General features: G+C 41.4%; 1 protein-coding gene across 1 annotated transcript in view; it reads left to right on the top strand.

The window, feature by feature from the left end:
- The window catches only part of tenm3 (teneurin transmembrane protein 3), a 3,293,451-nt gene that overhangs the window by 2,346,817 nt on the left and 928,342 nt on the right, over positions 1-18,292 (top strand). Inside the window, exon 12 of the mRNA XM_059644858.1 lies at positions 2,932-2,998. The gene's annotated coding sequence lies outside the window, so the exon portion shown is untranslated. The remainder of the gene's footprint in view (positions 1-2,931; positions 2,999-18,292) is intronic.

Raw genomic sequence — 18,292 nt, 5'->3', positions numbered from 1 at the left:
CAATCTAACCACTGCCACTTGACATTCAATGGTGTTACCATCACAAAATCCCCCACTATTGAATCCTAGGGATTACCATTGACCAGAAACTCAACTGGACTCATCACATAAACACAGTGTCTACAAGAGCAGGCCAGAAACTGGGAATACTGCAGCGAGTAACTCATCTCCTGACTCCTCAAAGCCCTCATCCACAAGGCACAAGTCATGAGTGTAATGGAACGCTCCCCACTTCTCTGGATGAATGCAGTCAGGAAGCTTGACACCGTCCAGGACAAAGCAGCCCACTTGATTGGCACCACATCCACAAGCATCCATTCCCTCCACCACTGACACTCAGTAGCATCAGTGTGTATTCTCTACAAGATGTGCAGCAGAAGATCACCAAAAACCCTCAGACTGCACTTCCAAACTCACGACCATTTCTACCTAGAAGGACAAGGGCATCAAACATCTGGGAACATGACCGCCTCCAAATTCCCTTCCAAATCACTCACTATCCTGACTTGGAAATATATCACTAGTCCTTCACTGTTGCTGGGCCAAAATCCTGGAATTCCCTCCCTAATAGCAAGGTCAACCCACAGCAGGAGGACTACAGTGGCTCAAGAAGGCAGCTCACCACCACCTTCTCAAGGGCAATTAGGGACGGGCAAGAAATGCTGGCCAGCCAACAATGTCCACATCCCACAAATGAATACGAAAAAAATTGGAAAAGCATTTTGGTGCATGAAACTGGATGGCAAATGGGACACTTGTAAGAAAGAGGAGAATAAGGTGCAAACTAAGTACCTGTCCATGAGAAATAAACACAGAGTATCCAAAGCCAAACATCCCTGTATTAACAAGGAAATTGATGAGAAAATCAGGAAGAGAAAGCAGGCATATGATGCACTTTGGAAGAACATTAGCGATAGAAATTAGGAAGTGTCTTTCAAATGCAGGAGGGAGGCTGTGGCTGGAATAAGGAAAGCTGAGAGGAAGCATAAGGAAAAGATGCAGACTGCACTAAAATAAGTAATAAAATGTTCTTCAAACGTATTAAGAGTAATTGGTGAGTGAAGGATATAGTGGGGTCTATAAAGAACAAGCAGAGTAAGCTGCTCGCCTCAGCAAATGGTATGGCAGGGGTGCTAAATTAATGCTGGAATAATTCTGGAAGGAAGTGAATTAGATTGTCATTTTGGCACATGATTAGTTAACTTCTGGTTAATTTATTGCACCTTAACCAATTTGAAGTCAATTCAGTGGCTTTGGTTAAATTACAGTAACAATAGGCAACAACAGTAGGCTATTGTACAAAATGCGGAGGAATGGAATTGTGGGAGATATAGCAGTTTGGATCGGAAATTGGCTTGCTGAAGGAAGACAGAGGGTGGTAATTGATGGGAAATGTTCATCCTGGAGACCAGTAACTAGTGGTGTACGGCAAGGGTCGGTGTTGGGTCCACTGTTGTTTGTCATTTTTATAAATGACCTGGATGAGGGCGTAGAAGGATGGGTTAGTAAATTTGCAGATGACACTAAGGTCGGTGGAGTTGTGGATAATGACGGAGGATGTTGTAGGTTACAGAGAGACATAGATAAGCAGCAGAGCTGGGCTGAGATGTCGCAAATGGAGTTTAATGCAGACAAGTGTGAGGTGATGCACTTTCGTAGGAGTAACCGGAATGCAAAGTACTGGGCTAATGGTAAGATTCTTGGTAGTGTAGATTAGCAGGAAGATCTCATTGTCCATGTACACAGATCCTTGAAAGTTGCCACCCATGTTGACAGGGTTGTTAAGAAGGCATACAGTGTTTTAGCTTTTATTAATAGAGGGATCGAGTTCCGGAACCAAGAGGTTATGGTGAAGCTGTACAAAACTCTGGTGCGGCCGCACTTGGAGTATTGCGTACAGTTCTGGTCACCGCATTATAGGAAGGATGTGGAAGCTTTGGAAAGGATGCAGAGGAGATTTACAAGGATGTTGCCTGGTATGGAGGGAAGGTCTTATGTGGAAAGGCTGAGGGACTTGAGGCTGCTTTGTTTGAGAGAAGAAAGTTGAGAGTTGACTTAATTGAGACATATAAAATAATCAGAGGGTTATATAGAGTGGATAGGGAGATCCTTTTTCCTAGGCTGGTGATGGTGAGCACGAGGAGGCATAGCTTTAAATTGAGGGGTGAAAAATATAGGACAGATGTCAGAGATAGTTTCTTTACTCAGAAAGTGGTAAGGGTATGGAGCGCTTTGCCTGCAACGGTAGTAGATTCGCCAACTTTAAGTACATTTAAGTCGTCATTGGACAAGCATATGGACGTACGTGGAATAGTGTAGGTTAGATGGGCTTGAGATTGGTATGACAGGTCGGCACAACATCGAGGGCCGAAGGGCCTGTACTGTGCTGTAATGTTCTATGTTCCATGTAAGAATGCACCAACTGCGTACGAGGCTGAAATCATTTGTTCATTAAAATAAAACCGACTCTTTAAACTATTCTTCATCCGCAGATAACAAATAACTCTTTGCAAGACTTCAAATTCAAGTGCTTTAAAGCTGACGCTTGATCCCAATTGGAATAAACATGCAGTTATTTATTTCTGAGTGTTGTATGTTTGTTAGTTTCACTGTTGGTTTGACAGACTGGAAGTTAGGACAAGAAACAATTGAAGAGAAAATCACAATCTCCCAGCAAAAAAAACTCACCTTGGCAAAGAAGTCATCTGTAATCAGTCCCCCTTTTTTTTCTCATAGATGAAGTGTAATACAATGTGAAAGGCTAGCTCACAAAATTAAGCAAGGATTTCCTATTTTTTGTGTAAAATCAAAGCACCTGCCTGAATGACATTGCCTAGCAATGGCTGCTGTGATTTATGGTTTGAAGTTTTGTTTGAATTGGATATAGTGCACAATTTCCATTCTATTAACAGCAGGTTTTTTTTTCTGAAGAACTCTTGCAACTTTCTGAAGGTCAAAGCCAATGGTAAAGAGAAGCGATTGAATCTGAGGAAACTTGGTGAGTGTCACAAGCTGTAAGAACTGTCATGTGTACCTCTTTCCATTGATGTGCTCTGTACCATATTTGCTCTAAACTGTCTCTTCGTATGTCATCTGTATGTGATGTTGATCTGTTCTTTGGAGAAAAAGAAGATTTCTATAGATTTTGTTTTTCTTTTGTCACAGAGTTTCAAAGATTCTGTTCCAATATTTAACTATTTAATTCAATTCAATCTTGTGTGTTCTGTCGTGGATCACTTCTTTATATTGATATCTGTACTAATAGCAAATCCAATTACTTGAGGGATGATTTCTGGTTTTATACACAAACTACAGTTGTTTTTTTTGCCAGTTGCTGTTGTTAGTTTGAAACTGCAGAGCTCTCAGTCTGAGGCTGAGCTGCATCATTGACTGACATTCCAATCTGCCAGTCATATACAATGTTAATGGCAGCTTTCCCCACATCCTCCACTGGAAAGCCTTACTAATGTAGAAATGTCCTACCCAGGGACTTATACTGTTTACTCTGTTTACATCTGAAATAACAGATGCTGCTCAATCCTTCAAGACTGAGCACAGTCGAGTGATTTGCTTTAATATTGTAAAACACTCAAATTGAACTATTTCATTGATATCAGTCGAAGTTTCAGTTGTAAATTTCTGATATTTTGCGGACCAGCTGATTGTTTTAAATAACCAAGCTAACCAAGCCAAATGTTAGTCTAATAGCAAATATGTATCAGATATTCGTTGTTGTGAAAAAGTCACCTGGTTTACTCAGGGAAGGAAGTCTGCTACCCTGACCTGGTCTGGCCTACATGTGATTCCAGACTCTCAATAACGTGATTGGTGCTTAACTACCTTCTGAAATGGCTAGACATCCAATCAGCTCAAGGGCAACTTGGAATTGCCGGCACCCACAACCCACACAGGAATAATGAGGCAAAAAAGCAATCGATTTCTGTTGATATATTGAATCCTAAATTTTACTCAGGTTTTGTGACGTAGCAGGGTGGAAAATAATATCAGACTCAGTGAGTACACTCAGCGTTATCGTATCAACAGCTCGAAGGACATAATTTTACCAAGTATGACTGTCCATGGTGCTTTTCCGGGACATTTACTGATACCAGTTGCCCAATAATTGGAACTGAAGAAACGTTGCATTCACTCACATGCATGCATTTCCAAATTTAACATAAGACAGATATGGGACCATAAAGTAACCAAGCTCAATATTTTGGACTCGAAATTGGAATGTGATCCATGTAGTTTTACAACAGTGAAGCATGTCAAATGTACAGCTTTTGGTTCCATGGATATATTCATGGGGGACCATTTGTTCGGATCCCTAAATTGCACCTGCACTTTATTGGGTAAGAAGATGTTCAGGGACCCACAGCAGTTAGCCGAAGCAAAGGTTCAGTCCTTAAATATTTTGGTTTGATGCTGAAGCTTCCCTTTTTGTTTCACAGTTTTTCAGCAGGCATCAGAACAATCAATGGAAATCAAGTTGTGAAGAGACTGTTTTGAATAAAACATTTCCCCAGTGGGAATTGAATCAGAGATAATGGGAACTGCAGATGCTAGAGAATCCAAGATAATAAAGTGTGAAGCTGGATGAACACAGCAGGCCAAGCAGCATCTCAGGAGCACAAAAGCTGACGTTTCAGGCCTAGATGAAGGGTCTAGGCCTGAAACGTCAGCTTTTGTGCTCCTGAGATGCTGGTTGGCCTGCTGCATTCATCCAGCTTCACACTTTATTATCCCCAGTGGGAATGTTCCCTGACTTCCTAGGGTTCACAATAGCATCTGACCACTGCCCCAGGGCCTGAAGGCTATTGCCACTGATGTGTGTGACTGTCTGTTATGTGAGCTGTGGAGACGTGACCAACACTATCAAATTGCATCGAGTGTGTCAATGTCTCCTGAGGTCCATTTTCCACCAATCTTACATCCCTCATATTCAGGCACAGGACGGTCCTGCTACTTTGACCCACAGCGTGTGAAAATGGCTCCAGGCTAATTTCCACCCTTTTGCTGAGCTCAGAGCTTTTGCCAAAGTGGTCCTTGTACCTCAGTCATTCATGCGGCAGAATATGACAGTGAACTCCTCCATAGCTGATATACACAAAATTATGCGCTATACCAAAGCCCTGTAACCTGCAAAGGAACACATTTGGTGCTAGAAAGTGACATTACAATGGTATGGCTGGTTTATTCAGCAAACACAGACACAATGGGCCAAATGTCCTCTTTCTGTACTGCAACTTTTCTCTGGTAAGACCAGCAAATATCTTTTCTCAATGAATTAGAGTTGATGCTTGGTACACATGTCACAGTGTAGTCTCTGACCAGGATAATGTTCAGCACTAACAATCATAAAAATGACAAGGAATCAGGTCAGCAAGAAAAAAAGGTAACAAAAAGGGGGAGAAAAGCAGCCTGTTGTGCCTTTTTGAAATGTGAATTGTTGAACAATGCTGGAAACACATCTGCAATAAATTCTTATTTTTTTTGTCAGAAGTATGTTCACAGTTTGCACTTACTTTGCATTTCCAAGTCAGTCACAACATAATCATAAACTTATGTTCATCTATTTCTGTGGCTAGCTTGCAACTATTGTGGTACCTTCCACAATTAGTAAAACAAGCATCCTTGGTCAATTTTTCACAATGCTAGGATGATTAATATTTTGATAATACATTGTTCTTAGGTCTCTTCGGGGTCAAATAGAGTGAACAAGCCTTAATCAGGGTTATTAGCCTTCAAGATTTGCCAAGCAGATTAACCATGCACCATTTTCACAGAGATATCTATTGTAGAGATAACTGTTTGCAAACTGATTTTGCTTTTCTCAGTTGGTTCCAGATGTATCCACTAAATTCAAATGATTAAATAACAACTTGCACGACTGCAGCACAGGAAAGCAAAAATGGATCCCTTTGTGCAGCAGAATGGCTTATTAGTGGGGCAGCAGCAGCTTTTCTGGCTGAACTTAAACCCTTACTGAAGATAATTGTCAGATCAACACAGCATGCAGCAAAGGCTTAGAGATTTCAGGTGGAAGAGCCATTCTCATGAACTGCCTATCATGTATGCTTTAATTCTCTGAGCTGTTCCTCAGTGAAAAGCTTTACCACCTGAGAGCCTTATGACTAATAATCATCTCAAAGAAGTATAAGTCTTCAATACTGCAGTGCACAACTCTCTGATCGTTAGATACTTGCTAAAGCAGAACCTTTGCTTCCAATTGTTCACACTGTTCCTCTCTAGGTCTGATCGATGGCCTTACATAGTTGGGAGCTCATAACGCAAGGCTAAAGACCAAATGTATCATGTAACCTTGAGAGAATAGAGAGGTTTGCTTTTTGGTTCATTTTCTGCAACGGGAAGGTTCTTAATGAGAATTCTTCCCAGAGAAGCAAACAGTTCATCAGAAATTTCCTATTAGGTCAGTTATCATTGATACCATACAAAATTTCAGGTGTTTTTCTCCAAGCCTGTTTCACTATTCAATCAGTTCAAAGCAAAACTGTACCTCAACTCCATTTACATGGTTTTATTGCACAATCATAAAATAGAATCATAGAATTCCCTACAGCACAGAAAGAGGCCATTTAGCCTATTGAGACCACATTGAGACACTGAAGAGTATCCCCAGACCTGCCCCTCAGCACAATATCTCGGGGGGAGTTAAGAGCAGTTCAGGCCTTGATGGAAAGAGGATGGTACGTGATTTCACTTGTTCTGTAACATGAATAGATGGCCACAGTGATAGCTCTGTTCCCACCAGATGAAAAGAAAGGTATATGACACAGCCATCTCCAGAGCCCTGGCAGGATTAAATGTCCATCTGATAGCTAACTGCCTGCTGAGAAGGGTCCTGCAACTTTAAAACTGAAGATCTCAATTGAAAGTCCAGTGGCCAATTGTGCCAGTGTGGAACTGGAGAATGATCTCAGACAGAATAGTTTATCTCACCTTCATGTACTTGTGTCAGCTCTTTGAAAGAACTCTCTGTGCTTTTTTTTTGTGACACAAATTCATGAAACCCTGAAGTTACAACTTACAATGGTAACTTTCTGACACTGAACCAAACTAGTTTCTTCAATTTCTTGGGGCAGTAATTACTGTTTTATAAGCTGTTGCATTGTTTTGGAATTTTAGAAATGGTTTTACCCAGGTAGGGGAGTCCAAAACTCAAGGGTATATGTTTAAGGTGAGAAGGGAAAGATTGAAAAAGGACTTGAGGGGCAAATTTTTCACGCAGAGGGCAGTGCATATATGCAGTGAGCTGTCAGAAGAAGTGGTGGAGGCTGGTACAATAATAACATTTAAAAGGCATCTGGATGGGTATATGAATAGGAAGAGTTTAGATCCAAATGCTTGTAAATGGGACTAGGTTTACTTAGAATGTCTGGTCAGCATGGACGAGTTCAACCGAAGGGTCTGTTTCTGTACTGCACACCTCTATGACTCTACGTAAATTAAGTAAATGTCGCAATGCTCTTGTTGATTACACGTTTAGGACGGGCAAAAGAAAGCTGAAAGAATCAACTTTTTTGTCACTTCTATGACAACAGGAGCATTTGGCATTAACTCTGCTTTGAAATAATATGGTGACTATGAAAATAAAAAACTGGGATAGTTGACTATACTTTGTAGAATGGGACCAGCCCGAAGAAGGCATCACCATTCATCTTGTAGGTTCATGACTTCAAAATATAGAACCATTATGGTGTCACTGTTGAGTTTGTAAAGTGCAACTAGGCATTGAATTTCAACACAAGTAACACACAGAAGCGAAGCAGCTACTGTAAATTTCCCATCAGAGGCCTTGAGCTTTCATCTGAGAGACAACCAGGCCTTACAAGTTATCTACTGTGCTTTGGTAAGACTTAGACTGTTTTATGAAAGTGACAGCAATTTATGAAAACTCTGCTCAAATAATTGTTCTGCCTGCACCCTTCAACTGTTCATGAAAAATCTAATCAGCACCCATCACAGAGATTGCAGTGTTTAATTAATTCCATGCAAATTAACCTTTGACTATTGCTTTTATTCACAGTGCTTACATCAGCAAATCTGTGGCTACCTGCATATCATGTCTGTTAATCAATAGTCTTTTTTGTTATCCTAAAGCCAACAATTTCTTTTTTCTGTTCATGAGAACACATTGGAAATCCATGCAGAACTAAATACTCTCTTTAATCATTAATTGGTTTGCGCTATAATGTATTCAGGTTGAAAACACTTGTCTGCTTTGTATGTTTCAGAAGAGCACTGAAGAATGGATGGAAGTGTTGAGCCAGAAAAGGGTACTGATGTTCATCTGGTAACATTACTGTTCTAAAATACCATGATATCCCTTATATAGATCGCCCCTTGACATTGAATGGAATTACTATCACAGAAGCCCTCACTGTCAAAATCCTGGGGTTTACCTTTGACCAGCATTTGAACTGTGCTCAACACAATCCATTTCTAAGCAGCCCACTTGACTGGTATCTCAACCTTCAACATTGACTCCCTTCAATACTGATGCACAGGGTTGGCAGTCTGTACCATCTACAGAATGCACAGCAGTACAGACGATCAGTGGGAGCTTTGAAGGCAGCAGGATATTTCGGTAAGGTAGATAAGAAAGCATATTGGTTACTTGCCTTTGTTAGTCAAGGCACTGAATTATGATGGAGGTGTATATGATGTAAATTAAGCTGCAACTGGAGTAGTGTATGCAGTTCTGGTTGCCATGCTATAAAAAGGATGCGATTGCACCAGAGAGGTTGCAGAGGAGGTTCACCAGGATGTTGTCTGGGTGAAAGAGTTCTAGAGTCAGAGAGAAACACAAAAGCAGAACCTTCAATCCAACTCATCCATGCCAACCAGGTATTCTAAATTGATCTAGGGCCATTTGCCAGTATTTGGACCCATTTCCCTTTAAACCCCCCCTATTCATATACCCATCTAGATACACTTTAAATGTTCTAATTGTACCAGCCTCCCCCACTTCCTCTGGCAGCTTATTCCATACACGCACTACCCTCTGCATGGAAAAGTTGCCCCTAGGTCCCTTTTAGACCTTTCCCCTCTCACGTAAACCTATGCTCTCCAGTTTTAGACTCCTCTAACCTGGCAAAAAGACCTTGACTATTCACCCTGCTCTTGTCCCTCTTGATTTTATAAACTTCTAAAAGGTCACCCCTCAGCCCCCAACACTCCAATCTATTCAGCCTCTCTCTGTAGCTCAAACCCTCCAACCCTGTCAACATCTTTGTAAATCTTTTCTGAACACTGTCAAGTTTCACAACATTCTTCCTATAACAGGGAGATCAGAATGAAAACCGCATTCCAAAAATTAGAACAATACAAAAGGCTGGAACAACACTGCTATGAAGTCAGACTAGATAATCTGGGGTTATTTTCTTTAGGATACAGAAAATTGAGGGGATGTCTGATTGAGGTTTAGAAAGTGCTGATGGGCATAGATGGAGCAGGTAAGATGAAATAACTGCCATTAGTAGACGGACCGTATTCAGAGGCACAACTTTAAGGTAAGGAGCAGGATGGAATTTGAGGAAACAAAGTGTGAAGCTGGATGAACACAGCAGGCTAAGTAGCATCTTAGGAGCACAAAAGCTGATGTTTTGGGCCTAGACCCTTCATCAGAAAAGGGAGAGGGGGAGAGGGTTCTGAAATAAATAGGGAGAGAGGGGGAGGCGGATCGAAGATGAATAGAGAAGATAGGTAGAGAGGAGAGTATAGGTGAGGAGGTAGGGAGGAGATAGGTCAGTCCGGGGAGGACGGACAGGTCAAGGGGGTGGGGGATGAGGTTAGTAGGTGGGAATGGAGATGTGGCTTGAGGTGGGAGGAGGGGATAGGTGAGAGGACGAACAGGTCAGGGAGGCGGGGACAAGCTGGGCTGGTTTTGGGATGCAGTGGGGGGAGGGGAGATTTTGAAGCTTGTGCAATCCACATTGATACCATTGGGCTACAGGGTTCCCAAGCGGAATATGAGTTGCTGTTCTTGCAACCGTCGGGTGGCATCATTGTGGCACTGCAAGAGGCCCAGGATGGACATGTCATCTGAGGAATGGGAGGGGGAGTTGAAGTGGTTCGCGACTGGGAGGTGCAGTTGTTTATCATGAACCAAGCGTAGGTGTTCTGCAAAGCGGCTCCCAAGCCTCCGTTTGGTTTCCCCAATGTAGAGGAAGCCACAACAGCAGATGCAGTGTACCATGTTGGCAGATGTGCAGGTGGACATCTAACCTCCCCACCTATACTCTCCTCTCCACCTATCTTCTCCTCTATCCATCTTTGATCCTCCTCCCCCTCTCTCCCTGTTTATTTCAGAACCCTCTCCCCATCTCCCTTTTCTGATGAGGGTCTCGGCCCGAAACGTCAGCTTTTGTGCTCCTAAGATGCTGCTTGGCCTGCTGTGTTCATCCAGCTCCACACTTTGCTATCTCGGATTCTCCAGCATCTGCAGTTCCCATTATCTCTGGAATTTGAGGAGTCTTTGTCACACAGAGATTTCTGCATATCTGGAATTCACTGCCTAAACAAGTGGTATAGGCTGGAATGCTCAAAAAGGATTTAAGAAGTATTTAGAGGAACACTTGAAATGCTGTGGGCAAAGTGCTGGAAAATGGAATTAGAATAAATGAATGTTTGTTGACCAGAAACATTCATTCTGCCTCTCTCCTCAGACGTTGCGAGAACTGCTGAGTTTTTCTGTCAACTTCTGTTTTCATTTCTGATTTCCAGCATCTTTGGGTTTTTTGACAATTATCAGTCAATCGCCTAAAGCCTGAGTCAGACTTTAAATAAGTGTTCATTATTATTGAAGCTTAACTACAGTGAATCATCTCAACACATCTAAACTATTTAAGAGAGGGCATGTAGAAAGTGCACAATCATTAATCTTCGCATGGTCAGGAAGGAGAGATCACATCCAGAGTCAGAGACAGCCCGAGTCAGTATTCAGCTAAGGAGTTGGGATTTAACAGGGAACTCAGTGCTGAAGGGAACACTTTTCACTTGTTGTTTCTTGGCTCATAATTCGTAAGTTTTTTTTTTAAACAGGATAAATTGAAGCCAAAGATCAGGGCCCAGCACGAGAGAAGTGACATCACAAGTCAAGTAAACCCATTAATTCATTGGTTGAGGGTGATGGCTACTAATTTGATTATCTATTATAGGTTCATTTCAAATTGAAGGCAAATAGGAGAAATATTTACAGGTGACAAACTAAAAGATCATTATGAAATGTTTAAACATCAAGTTAAGAACTGAGTAATTAAAATAGACATGGTGGACCAAGCAATGTGTTGTAACCGCATGACTTGGGAGCTAGTGGTCCCAGTTGTGATTCATAACGACCACATCTAGAGCAAGCGTTGGTTGCTTAAGCAAGTTTGTCTCAGAATTGAGCTGCAGTCTGAGCTTCAAAGACTGTGATACATCAGGGAGGGGATAAGTTACCTGGAACGAAACTTCATCACATTCTGTGTAAGATTGAATTAGAGACTTGCAAAAAAAAGTTTGAATTGACCTGTTTGGATATAATGTGACACTATCCCATGGCAGATGGTTCTTACTCCTCAACCTTCTGACCCAGGGCTAGGAACACTACCACTGCATCACAAGACCCTTCATGTGGATATTAGATCTCTTGTTTTGTGTGAAATTGCACTCATTATCCTACTTATACTCAAGTGATGGGCTATCAAATCTAAGATATCTTATAACGCTGTCTTTCTTTGTTCCTTATCCATTTTGACCTACTCTTCTTTGGCGATGGGAACTTGCTAGAGTGAAGGCATTATCAACCTGTCGAACCCTCACCACCATTTTTAAAAAAGACTTAGGAATGCTAATTTCCATCTCTGAGGAAATGCACCAGAAATACCAACCTTATGGTTCTCTGTCTTTTAGATGAACTACAGTCTTGAAAATTGAGGTATCAACTCCAAGAGCTCTGAGCATAGGCCAGAATGGAAATATGTCCAGCAAACCCCTCTTCATTTACACCTAGGGCTATCAATACACTCAAGAGAATTTTGGACTCACTTGTTTCCAGTTCACATTGTCAATGAAGTTTGTGTTGAAATGTGTTTTTTTTTTGCACTTCTTATGCTGGTTTGTTCCTATCTGGGAAAAAGGGCCTGGTTAACTCAGTTGGGCTTTGCCATATATTTTCCAAAACAGAGATGGATACTGTTTGAGAAATGATCCACTTCAGTGGAAGTGAAGTGTCGTTGCCTCTCTGTTTATCCTGAGCAATGCAACCAGACGAGGATATGTGTTGCAGTTGTGTTGTCTGTGCCTCTTCTAACAAAAAGGCAGCTTATATGATTTGAAGCAATTTGCAATACAGTAAATCATAGCATTGTATAATGATGGAGTTTGGTTTATCTGACAGGGTCATACTGTGTTTTCCTCCATGGTTGGATAGCATGCATCAATGGACTAAAAATACACCTTCCTAAAGCACTGCACAAATTGGTGTCTCTGAGGACCATTATAGCCCTTTTGTTACATTAATGACCTCCCTAAGGTGTGTTCGCTCTCCAAATGCTTTTATATGCTGATAGCACATTCCTACTTTGCTTGCAAAATCTGCTAAAACTATTCAAAGTGTATTAAATAAGGATCTGCTCAAAGTTATTCAGAAGCTCCATAGCCACCTTGCTCTGAATGTCAAAATAACAAGCCAATTTTATTCAGTTCTTTTGACCATCTTGCTGTAAAAGCCTCTCAGTAATCAGCATAAATTACATACAATTTTTAAAGATGTCGAAGTATATAGTATCCAGGATACAGGTAGCAAGTGGACAGCCCTTAAGTTGTCACACCAGCAAGTTGATTGGCAAGACATTAGCAAAATTGCATTTGTTAGAATGAGCTCAAGCCTGGCTTGCAGTGAAATTACAATTACAGTGTAACTACATGAATTCTGCTTCATCCTGATTGAAATGATCCTATCTGGAGGTACCCAGTTACTGCTAAAGTCATATAATTATACAAAAGAAATATACAGAACTGGAATTAAATTGCAAAGACAGAAACTCAGAGAGAATAACCTGAATTACTTACAAAAAGCTACCATTGCCAATGAGGGATGTCCATCTTGAATTGTGTCAAAATTAATTCCGCCATTTCCTTTTGACTATATTACACCTTTTCCCACAAAATTATATGTCAAACTCCTGTAATTTTACAGCAAGAAACATATTTGAAATAACAATGATGTTGAGTTTTGAAAAAACGAGAAAAATCACCTTCAAAGTACAAAAATTAATGTATTTTGTGGCCTGAAAAAAATTAAGTTTGATCTAAGTTTGCAGAGACCTGGAATGCAAGGAATAATAAGACTATACCAGCTCAAAGAAGGCATCAAACCAAATGCACTTTTGAACACTTTGTCCAGAGTCTTTTGTATTACAGCTGCCACTGCCCCTTTGCTGCAATGTATAGAGTCACAGAACCATACAGCATGGAAACAGGGCCTTTGGTCCATGTCAACCATAATCCCAAACTAATCACGCCTGTCTGCACTTGGTCCATATCCCTCCAGATATTTCTTATCCAAATGTCTTTTAAACATCATAACTGTATACACATCCACCACTTCCTTTGGACATTCATTCTCCCCGTGTAAGAAAGTTGCCCCTCTCATCTTTTTGAAAACTTTCTCCTCTCACCTTAAAAATATACCTCTAGTTTTGAAATGCTTTGCCCTAGAGAAAAGACTCTTGCCATTCATCTTATCAACACTCGTCATGATTTTATAAACCCCTATACTGCTACCTCTCAACTTCCAATGCTGCAGTGGAAAAATGTCTGTCTATCCAGCCTCTCGTTATATCTCAAAACCCTCCATTCCTGGCAACATCCTGGTAAGCTCTTCTGAAACCTCTCCAGCTTATAATATCCTTCCTATGATTGGGCAATCAGAACTGCACTTAGTACTCTAGAATGTAGAGGTACCAGTAGTGGACTGGGGTAGACAAGGTCAGAAATCACATGATGCCAGGTTATAGTCCAACAGGATTATTTGAAAACACAAGCTTCGCAGCTTCGCTCCTTCTTCAGGTGTTAGTGAGAGAGGTGGCATCAAACATAGAATTTATAGTAAAAGATCAAAAGATCACACAACTGATGAGGATGTATTGAACAAACCTAAGATGCTGTGAAATCTTTAATCAGTTAGGAGCTTTTAATTGATGCATGTGCATACGTAAATCCCCAAATTCCTTTCAAATCACTGTCCTGGGAGAGCTAAAAATTTTATTACTGTGAAGAAGAGGTGACATTTTAGGCCAGATAATGCATGTTAGCAGTTGTTTAGAATCTATGTTTTGTGTTTCGGTTTGGAGTCAGACTCGTTTTATTTGTACAGTAGGAATTTGTAAAATGCTACATTGACTGACTATCTATAAATTGTGTGCTTTTGGAACAAGACAGAATGTGTTATGCAAATACAAATTGACCCCATAGATGTGTGTGTGTGTGTGTGTGTGTGTGTGTGTGTGTGTGTGTGTGTGTGTGTGTGTGTGTGTGTGTGTGTGTGTGTGTAAGAGAGAGAGAGTAAGTGAGTGAGTGTGTGTGTGAGAGAGAGAGAGAGAGAGAGGGAGAGAGAGTACTCCAGAAGAGGCCTCACCCACATCCTGCACAACATCACCAACTCATATACTCAAAAGATCTGAGTAGTGTAGGTAAGCTTGCTGAGCACCTTCTTAACAACCATTCACGTGTACACAAATTTCAAAGAATTGTGTTAAATCCAAGTGACATAAACGTAAAAACATGGAAAATAGGAATGGGAGTATGTCACTTGGCCCTCAAGCCTGCTCTACCTTTCATTATGATCATGGCTGATTATCTGATCCAAAATCCTGTTCCTGGTTTCTCCCATTCCCTCTGAACCCTTAGCCTCAAGTGCTTTATTTAGAATCGTAGAAACCCAACAATGCAGAAGGAGGCTATTCGGTTCTTTGACTCTGCACTGACCCTCCAAAGAGCCTTCCAGCCAGACCCAGACCTAGACCCCCTACCTAACACTGGAACCAGGCATTAACCATGGCTAACCGACCTGGCCTGCACATCACTTAATGCTACAGGGCACTTTTGCATGGTTAATCCACCTAAATTGCATATGTTTGGTCTGTGGGAGGAAACCGGAGTACCCAGTGGAAAGCCACGCAGACACAGGGAAAACGTGCAAACTCCACACAGATAGTCACCCAAGTCTGGAATCCCTGGCACTGTGAGGCAGCAGTGTAAACCACTGAGCTACCATGCCTCCCTACAGCATCTAACTACTTGAAATAGCACAGTGTTTTAGCCGTAACTGATTTAAATGTTAGTAAATTTTGCAGGCTCGCTACTCTCTGAATGAAGGAATTTCTTCTCAGGTCAGACCTAAATAGTTCAACTCTTCTGGTTGTGGACTTCCCAGTCATTGTGAACACCCTTCCTGCATTTACCCTGTCAAGTTTTGTTCGAATATTCTTGGTTTTTGAGATCTCCCTCATTCTTCTGAGCTCCAGTGAATATAATCCTAACCATAAAGTTGTACAGTATGGAAGCCAATCCTTTGGTCCAACTTGTCCATGCTGACCAGATACCCTAAATTGATCTCGTCCCATTTTCCAGCATTTTATTTATTCAGTCATTCACAGGACAAGGGCATCATTAGACCAGCATTTATTGTTCATCCCAAATTATAGTTAAGAGTCAATCATATTGCTGTGAGTCTGGAGTCACATGTAAACCAGACCGGGAAGGATGGCAGTTTTCTTCCATAAAGGACATTAGTGAACCAGATGGGTTTTTTCCTGACAACTGGAATTGTTCCAACTGGCAATGGATTCGTGATCAGCATTAGACTCTTGTTGAATTCAAATTTCACTATCTGTCATGGTGAGATTTGAACCCAGGTCCCCAGAACATCATCTGGGTCTCTGGATTAACAGTCTAGCAATAATACCACTGGGCCATTGCCTCCCCATATCCTTTTAAAACTTTCCTATTCATGTACCCATCCAGATGCCTTTTACATGTTGTAATTGTACCAGCCTCCACCACCTTCTCTGACAGCTTGTTCCACACATACACCACACTCCGCATGAAGAAGTTGCCTCTCAGGTCCCTTTTAATCCATCCATTCTCACTTTAAACCAATGCCATATAATTTTGGACTCCCCTGTCCTGAGAATCATAGAATCATAGAATAACAGAAACCCTACAGTGTGGAAACAGGCCCTTCAGCCCAACAAGTCCACACTGAACCTCAGAGCATCCCACCCAGACCCATTCCTCCTATAACCCACATAAGCTACACATCCTGAACACTACGGGCAATTTAGCATGGCCAATCCACCTAACCTGCACATCTTTGGACTGTGGGAGGAAACTGGAGCACCCGGAGGAAACCCACGCAGACACAGGGAGAACGTGCAAACTCCACACAGACAGTCGCCAGAGGCAGGAATCGAACCTGGGTCCCTGGCGCTGTGACACAGCAGTGTTAATCACTGAAATAAAGCAATTCAACCTCTCCTTGTATGTGAGTGCTGCCAACCCATCAATCACTTTAGTATACCATTGTTACATTCCCTCAATGGCAATAACATCCTTCCTCAGGCAATATTCCAGATGTCGGCTCATGAAAACCCTGTTTCATTGCAGCAGCTGTTCCTGTACTTGAATCCTCTCACAATGAAGGCCAACATTCCATTTGCCTTTTTTACCACTGTCTGCACCTGCATGCTTATTTTCAGTGACTGGTGTGTCTGGATACCCATGTCTCACTGAATCTCCCCCACTCTCAGTTTATAACCATTCCAATAATAATCTGCTCTACTGATTTTGCTGCCAAAGTGGATAACCTCATTTTTAGCCACATTATACACCATTTGTCATGCATCTGCCCATTCACTCAACTAAATCACACTGAAGCAGAGAAACATAGACAATGGGAGCAGGATTAGGTATTTTAGTTCTTTGAATAGCTCTACTTTTCACTATGATCATGGATGATCATCCAACTTTCATAGCCTATTCCTGCTTTTTCCTCATGTCCTTTAAGCCCTTCAGCCCCATTTGGTATATTCAACTCCTTCTGGAAGTCAAAGGATATTTTGGTCTCAACTTTTGTCTGTGGTATCGAATTCCACAGGCTTACCACTCTCTGTGAGAAGAAATCTCTCCTCATCTCAGTTCTAAATGCTAGTCCTGGACTCCCCTACTGTTGGGAACATCCTTGCTGCATCTACCCTGTCCAGTCCTGTTAGAATTTTACAGGTTTCTTTGAGATTTCCCTGTTATTCTTTAGAATTCCAGTGAATGTAATCTTGACCAATTCAACCTCTCCACAAACATCAGGTCTTGCCAGCCCCCGAATAGCAAGAACATCATTCCTCAGGTCAGGAGACCAAATCTGCAAGCAATATTCCAAGTGTGATCTCTCCAAAGCCATGTATAATTGCAGCAACACATCTCTGCATCCTCTTCACAAATCAGCCTTCCTTCCAGTTTTATGTTATCTGCAACTTTGGAGATAATACATTCTGTTCCCTTATCTAAATCATTAATATAGATTGTGAACTGATGACACTGGTACTACACTAGTCACTATCTGCCATTCAGAAAAAGACCTCTTTGTTTTATTTCTTCCAACCAATTTCATATCCACCTCAATACACTACCCCCAATCCCATTCACTTCAACTTTTCATATTAATTTCCTGTGTGGAATTTTGTTGAAAGTCTTCTGAAAGTTTGGTTTCCACTGGCTTCCCCTCAACAATTCTATTGGTTACATCCACAAAGAATTTCAGTAGATGTGTTAAGCATTGTTTCTCTTTCATAAATCCATGGTGACTCAGTTCAACTCTGCCATTTTTTCCAAATTGACTGATCAGAAGACAAGGTGCCGTTGAGTTTCAGCGAAAGAATGCAGGAAGATATAAACATCCATGTGAAAGCAAGATGAGGAATTTAAATGATAAATCTCTTGAAATTCCAGGTTACACTTACAATAGAGTAGAACAGTTACCGAATCTTCATTTCGTCTCCTCGCTGCTGAAAAGAATGCATCACATGCAGTGAATATAGTATAGTGAATTGAAAGAATTATAATAAACTGCTGCTTCACCTGCGAGCGGTGTTTGGGGTCTTGACAGTAACAGAGAGAAGGCCAAAGGGCAGTTATTGCATCTTCTGCATATGAATGGATCAGAGTGCCCATGTCTGAAGCAGCAGGAGTGGTAAAGGGTGACCACTGAATGCAGAAGCTGGATGAT

The sequence above is a fragment of the Stegostoma tigrinum genome, chromosome 3 (genome assembly GCF_030684315.1).
Source record: "Stegostoma tigrinum isolate sSteTig4 chromosome 3, sSteTig4.hap1, whole genome shotgun sequence".
Classification (NCBI taxonomy): Eukaryota; Metazoa; Chordata; class Chondrichthyes; order Orectolobiformes; family Stegostomatidae; genus Stegostoma; species Stegostoma tigrinum.
The sequence above is the reverse complement of the archived record's forward strand: the minus strand, read 5'-3'. Positions and strand labels throughout refer to the sequence as shown.